The following is a 7,006-nucleotide window of genomic DNA, read 5'->3' as shown; positions in this document are numbered from 1 at the left end:
TTTAGAAAAAAAAAAAAAAAAAAGACAAGACAAACACCCTGTTGACCCGAGAGAAGTAAACTCCAGAAGGAAACCAAGAATTCCTCCCTTCCCTGGTGAGTATTTCCATTATTCCGTTAAGGTTTAATATGCATTCAGATTACTTTTACTAAATAGTACACCATAAAGCTTTTGTTATATATTAAATGTAAACTGAAAGGAATGTAAACATATGTATTGTTAATTATAAATATAGATAAGTAATGACATAATAGATGAAAAAGTCTTATTCAGATGTATCACATTCATTTTACATTACCCACCTATTGTCGCATGGTAGAATAGTTTTTTGTCTCTGAATATGTGAATAACTTGACTTGCGTTGATCTTTTTACATATTTAATAAAAAAAGTATATGTCAAAATCTGCCTGGATTTATAAATTCTTTCCTTTTATACCAAAGATCCCTTTTCAGTGCTTTTCAGAGCATGTGTATATGGGAGATTTGTGTAGATTCAAATATCTACCCACAGTTGTTATGATTTACACAGGAAAAGAAGGTGTCTTTGTATTTATTATGACTAATTATTTCACCAGAATTACAGGTTTATATTTGATATGACATCTGTAATACCTTTTTAAAAACTTTACCAAAAAATATAAACATAAAATGTTCCACTTGCAACCAAACAAAATCCTAGCTCTGGCAGACCCAGCCTCTTCCATCTGGACAAGACTGTCCTGGGCAAATAGACTTAGAGAAGCAGGCAGATGTTTCTAAGTAAAGCTTTGTGGCAAAACTACTTAGTTGACAAAAACTCTTTGAATGAGTGTGTTTGTTGAATTTAAAGGGTGATGATTTAATTTAAAGGGTGAATGATAATTTAGAGGGTAATCATCAACATAAGCTCTCCATGGAATCCAAAACCTACAGACACAGGAGTCGGTGAAAAAAAAAAAAAGGAATGTATTAAAACTGGTCCAGTGAGCCACCTGCGGAGACTGTGGAACAGTTGAGCATCTTTTGAAGACCTTGGAGCCTGCAAGTGACTTGAGGGGCCACCAATACCCTTTTCACCCTGAAAGATATCAGCTTTGCCTAAACTGCTTTCAAGCACCACCTAGAGGCCGGTTGTGTTCCTATACTATCTTTTGGCAACTCCTCCATTCACTTGCCTTTAGGCACTTTTAAGAGTGGGAAAATAATCTGAGACAAACATACTACTCTTCTTTGCCATCCACATCTATTTGTCCCCAGGGTACATTGGTGATAGAAGCCTGCAAGCCTTTGCCTGGGTTATGAAAAACTCATGCTCAAAGCACACGTGTTTTTCATTTACTTCATCAATGCTGGTACTTTAAACACTGGATCTTAGACTTTTGTGCACAAATAGTCAAAAATATAGAGAATTGAGCTTATTCAAGAGGTATGTTGGTAGACTCTAGCAAACCTGTCATTGTTGGTTCAAATGTGATAAAATAACATGAGTGTTAGTTTTTCATCACTGTGACCGGAATACCTGATGAGAACAACTTAGAGGAAAGAATCATTTTTGGCTCACTGTTTCAGAGGATTCGGTTCAAGGCAGCTGGGAAACAAAACAAGATAGGGGGTTGGGATAGCTACAGTTCCCCACATCATACCCCCAGTGACTTCCTCCAGCCTTGCCCCACCAGCCTATAGTTTTTACCACGTCCCAATAGTCTTCACAGTATTCATCCATTAAATGGATTAATCCACTGATGCAGTCAGAGCCCTCATGGTCCAATCTTTTCACCTCTGAACAAGGCTGCATTGCTTAACACTTAAGTTTTGATGGGTCGTTCTCGAACCAAACCATAACAACATGCTTGTTCTATTTGACTAAATCTGAGATCATCTCTAAAATGCTACTGATACTATGGGAAAGCTTCTAAGTCCAGAGACAAAATAAACAATTGTGGAATCCCACTGTTTGAATTATAAAATGCCAGTTGGTTTTCTAAACACATACAACTTAGTGTGTTTCTTCCTTCTGACTGTGAGAACACAATTACTGTGATCATGAAGGCTGCTACCACTAGTAAACATTACTGACCCATTTATTTTCTCAGCACTAAGGCAATTCTGCCCAACAGCACAAGTGTTGGATCAGAGTATCTCCCTGGATGTCTGACAACCTGTTTTCCTGAACTGTGAACTCATAAAGGATGTTCTTAAAAGAACTTTGACTTGATTTGATAAAGAGAAGCAAAGCCTAAAGAGAAAATTCACTGATTCCTGGAGGACCCTCATGTGGCACCAGGACTTGGGGTCACAAGACTGCCCAAGGCCAGACCTCTGGGCTGTCTCTCAGACCCCATGTCTGTATAGGTGGATGTACATAGAAAGTGCACTGTGGAGGCTGAGTTTGCATCTGTGCTGTGTGTAAGGTGTATGAGCAGAATGGAAGGCCCAACTGAAGGTAATTTATTGGATTTTTTTTTCTCTCCAATGAAAGAAAATGTTAAACATTCAGCTTGCCAACTTTTAATTTTTTGAACAGGTTTCTTGTAACCCCTTTATCAAAACTGGGTATAAATTTAGTGTTTTTAAAGGGTTATGACACATTAATGTTCTTTTAAATTTTTTATTTTCAGTAGTAACTAATCCCAGTACCTCAATGTATTCTTTTCCAGAAAATAAAGTTACATACACACTTCCTTCTGAGCAGCAAATTCCCCTGATCTCTTTACCCTGTGGCATTTCTTTAGGTCTTGAAGGTTATCTGTACAAAATTAAAATTTTTTGAAGCTATGTTTCTCTTAGTCAGTAAAAGGTTTTGGTCAACACTGACAGCTTAAATCAATCTTTAAGATTTAGAAAATAATCAAAAGTTCCCATAAATATGTTCAGAATTTTATTCTGACCCAAATTCATGGCTTACTAGGATGCTCTCTTCCAATCTGATATGGATGACTACCTACTACAGGAACAGCTTTTTAATAGCTTGAAAGATTTTTCAGAAAAAGACCCCAGAAAATGAGTTTATAACTTAATTCTTACAGGCTGAGTTGTGTCAAGATAAGCGCTGAGGTCTCCTTCTGTGGCAGACATAGAAGTTGTCATCACCTGAGCTTAGAAAGCAAATGTCAAGTGCACACCTGTAATCCCAGCAGTTGGGAGGCTGAAGCAGGGGAATTGCAAGTTTAAAGCCAGCCTCAGCAACAGCAAGGCACGAAGCAACTCAGTGAGACCCTGTCTCTAAATAAAATACAAAATAGAGCTGGGGATGTAGCTCAGTGGTTGAGTGTTCCTGAGTTCAATCCCCAGTACCTACCCCCCCCCCAAAAAAAAAAAGAAATGTAAATTCTTCCTGGGAAATTTTTCAATTTTTCTTGAGACAGTGGTTTTGAAATCTCACAAGATGCTGCCCCATCATACCTAAGAGATCATCACAATATCCACAGTTTTGTTTAGTTTCACTTTTTCTACAAATTTGGATTCCACTAAGTTAGAATTAGAAGCATTCCTTTTAAACCAAAAATTTAACCAACACAGAGTGGATGGCTATGTTTGTCTCAGTCATGGTAAATATAAGTTGTCTTTTTTGAAAAAACAATGATGGAAATCAAGAGGCATGTTATGGCTCCACAGTTTTTACTGAGCAAAAACTAAAGTTGTAGATGACGCCTAGTTAAAGCACATGATTTTGATTTCTAGTAGCCAGTTTACATTCAACTTGAAAACTACCTTGAACTGTAGTACACACAGTGCATAGCAGTATGAGCCTCATCTGGCTGCTAAGAAGAGAATGGTGGTCACAACCTATCATGCTTCTGTTCAACACACTGCTTTCCAGGCTGCTATGAGCGTGTCTTGCATCATTTTCTTGTGTGTGTGTGCTCTATGCTGCATTCCACAAAGCAGGGGGTAAAAAAATGAATCTATGCACAAAACCTCCCCCAAATTAATGGGTGTTCTTGTAGCATTAATCTGATGACAAGGTTTTGGAAACCTAGAATGAGGCTCCTCCACGATTGTACCTATCAAAGTTGGAGCTACGCAACTCTGCACTAGCTGCTCCCCTTCACTGGGAGCCCTGTTACGTAGTTTTCCTTCTGTAAGAAAGAAAGAAGATCTCTATATCCGTCAAGTCACTTGTTCCTGTTTCAAAAAATAGCCCAGAGGAGACCCGATCATATCATTAGTCCCAGACATGGCCCAGTAAGGACAGCCCTTACATAATGAGGTTAGTGTGAGGCAGGAACTACTTGCTCCCTTTGTGGGACAGGCAAGGTGAGAGGCTAGGCCCAAGGGGAGGGGATGAGGCAGAGACTAGAGGGACCATTGCAGGATGACCACACCATCCCCACAAGAGAGAGGCTCCAAGCATCTTCCCGTTGTGCAAGAGTCCTTGGTCATTTGGCCTATTGCCATTACTTCTCTGGAGATGTCATGCCCTGGAGACCAGAGAACAGACTGGCTGCTGTTTCACAGAAAGGTGTTCTTTCATGGTCCCTTCTTCACTGAAAAAGATGTTCAAGTGTCGAACTCAATTGGCTTCCCAAGAAAGAGAAGGGGGAAATTACCATACGCAGCCTTCCTTTATAACATTCAATAAAGCTGATAATACTACTTAAGAAAGACCCCAACAAAAATTTAAGCTAAAAGCCCCAGCGGACGGGAAGAGTGAGTATTTTTTTTTTAATTCTCCAATTTAGCTCTTTCTAAAAGCAGAGCACCAACTCAACGACTGTTTCCCAGATATTATTACTCTATGTATGTATGGTACTATATGACCAAGGTGATTCTACAATATGTATACTCAGAAAAATGAGAAACTATATCCCATCTATGTATGATAAAGTATATAAGTGTATTCTACTGTCATGTATAACTAATTAATACAAATAATAAAAAAAGAACTTTTTCCTCCTAAAATATATCACTATCCTTAAGTTATCCTAATGAAACTCTACAGAAAGAGACATCCTGGATCCATTAAGTTTAGGTTACCTGCTTTAGTCTAAAAAAGTAAACTAAAGCCATTTTTTTTTAGGCACTTAATTACATGTAAAGGAATCAGAACAAAGAAATTAGGAAGGAGGGAAAAGATAAAGACAGTGGCCTTACACAATCTTCTTGACTCTCCTAGGACTAAAGGGATCACAAAGTTACCTCTGAACTTTCTGGTAGCCAACATAGAGAGGAACAAAATCATGATTCAAGTTTAAATGCCCTCCGATAAGGACAAGTCATTTACATAGAGGTGCAAATACTTAGGCCTGGGAGAAATTTGTGCATGGCTCCTCCTAGGTAGAAACCAAATGAAGTAGAGAACATTAACAACATATCACAGCACATAGAATGACAGTCTATTAGGCCCTCTTCCAGCTATCCCTGGGGACATCATGCTCAGGTACAGTTCAGTAAAAAGCAGTCTACCAGAGACCAAAGCTGTACAGGTAACAGCACCCAGGGCAAGGCTGCATCCTAGGATAAAGGTGCAGTATTTGAGGGTGGTGAGAAGACAAGCTCTACTTCTTTAGTATGGATTCAGGTGGACACTGACTGACAGAGGGTGACCCTCTCCTGCCTGATGAGTGAGTACTAGAGGGCAGACGCTGAATGTTGTTGACCAAGACTCAAGCTCGGTCAGCAAATCTAGGGTGGGGCTGCTCTCAGGTGACAGTGGGAATCCTTACCAGAAAGCACTGCCCCCTCATGGGGACCCAGAGGCCAGCCAGGAGCAGGGGCACAGCTTTCCCCAGAAGTATAGTAAGAGCAAGACTTAAGTGAGTTTATTTTTGCTAGTTTGGTTTTTCATTTATCCTCGGCAATTTACCAAGAGGAAAATTTTCAGTGAAGATTACAAAACTATTGGCTTTCCTTCCTGTCACCCTCAAAATTACCCTGGAGAAATTCCACTGACAATTGGCTTGTTTTTCAAGTCAAAACATAAGTCTGGAGAGGAAAAGGGGATAATATTTTAATAAAAGTTTTACTATATCTATAAAACCCTTTGGTCACAAAATGGTTTCACACATGATAATCATGTAGAGGAGAAAGAGAATAAGCTTTGAAAATTATCTGAACCAGATTCAAATCCCAGTTATGCGACTTCTAGCTATGTGATATTAAATAAATTTCAAATCAGTTCTTAGCTTCCCTTGCCTCATCTGAATATATAGATCATACCTACCTTGCAAAGTTGTTTTGAAAAATAAATAGAAGTTATGTATATAGAATACCTTGCACATAGTAGAGAATTACTAAATGATGACTATTATTACTAATTTTGGCTTTAATAGCCATCCTATGAGGAAGGTGATATTATTAACATTACTTTGATGTTAGACACTTCAATACTGCTCCTGCTCCCAGCACTGCTGCAGAAGGAGTGGCCCTAGTCATCATGCATTACATGGTCCAGAGCAAGCCTCATATCCAGAGGATGTCAGTATTTAGGTGTGTGCTCAGCCTCAGAGGATGCAGACAATGCAGAGAGAAGGAGACCACAAGGAAAGTTTATGGCATGCTGATGTTAAACATAAGCTCTGAAATAGAAAAAATGATGAAAGTACCCAATGAAATAGAGAGCAGACACTCAGGAAAGAACCAAGGAATATTTTAGCTAAGACTTTCTCAGATTCAGATGCTTAGTTTTAAGAGGCCACATGTATGTGTAAGAGGTAACTTAAGCGGTAACTTAACTGCATCTCTTTTCCTTGCAATCCAAGACATTCTCATGAGATTAGGATCTTGAAAGGGAATAACTTGTCCAAGTTTATAGAACAGAAGGGATCTTCAGGACAGTTCAGTGCCAAGCCCAGCTGAGCTCCTGGCTGACAGCCAGCTTACCTGCCAGCTCTGTATGAGAAGAAGCCGTCCTAGTTTCCACCTCCTTGAGTCTTCAGAGGACTCTGAGCATCCATCCATCAGACAGCAGCCACAGCAGAGACCCCAGGAACTGTGCAGCTATTCCATGGGACCATGGGAGAGAATAATAAATTGGCTTAAGTCACAAAGTTAAGGAAAACATGTTACACTGCAATAGATAAAGGG

The sequence above is a fragment of the Marmota marmota genome, unplaced genomic scaffold (genome assembly GCF_001458135.2).
Source record: "Marmota marmota marmota unplaced genomic scaffold, marMar, whole genome shotgun sequence".
Taxonomy (NCBI): Eukaryota; Metazoa; Chordata; class Mammalia; order Rodentia; family Sciuridae; genus Marmota; species Marmota marmota.
The sequence above is the reverse complement of the archived record's forward strand: the minus strand, read 5'-3'. Positions refer to the sequence as shown.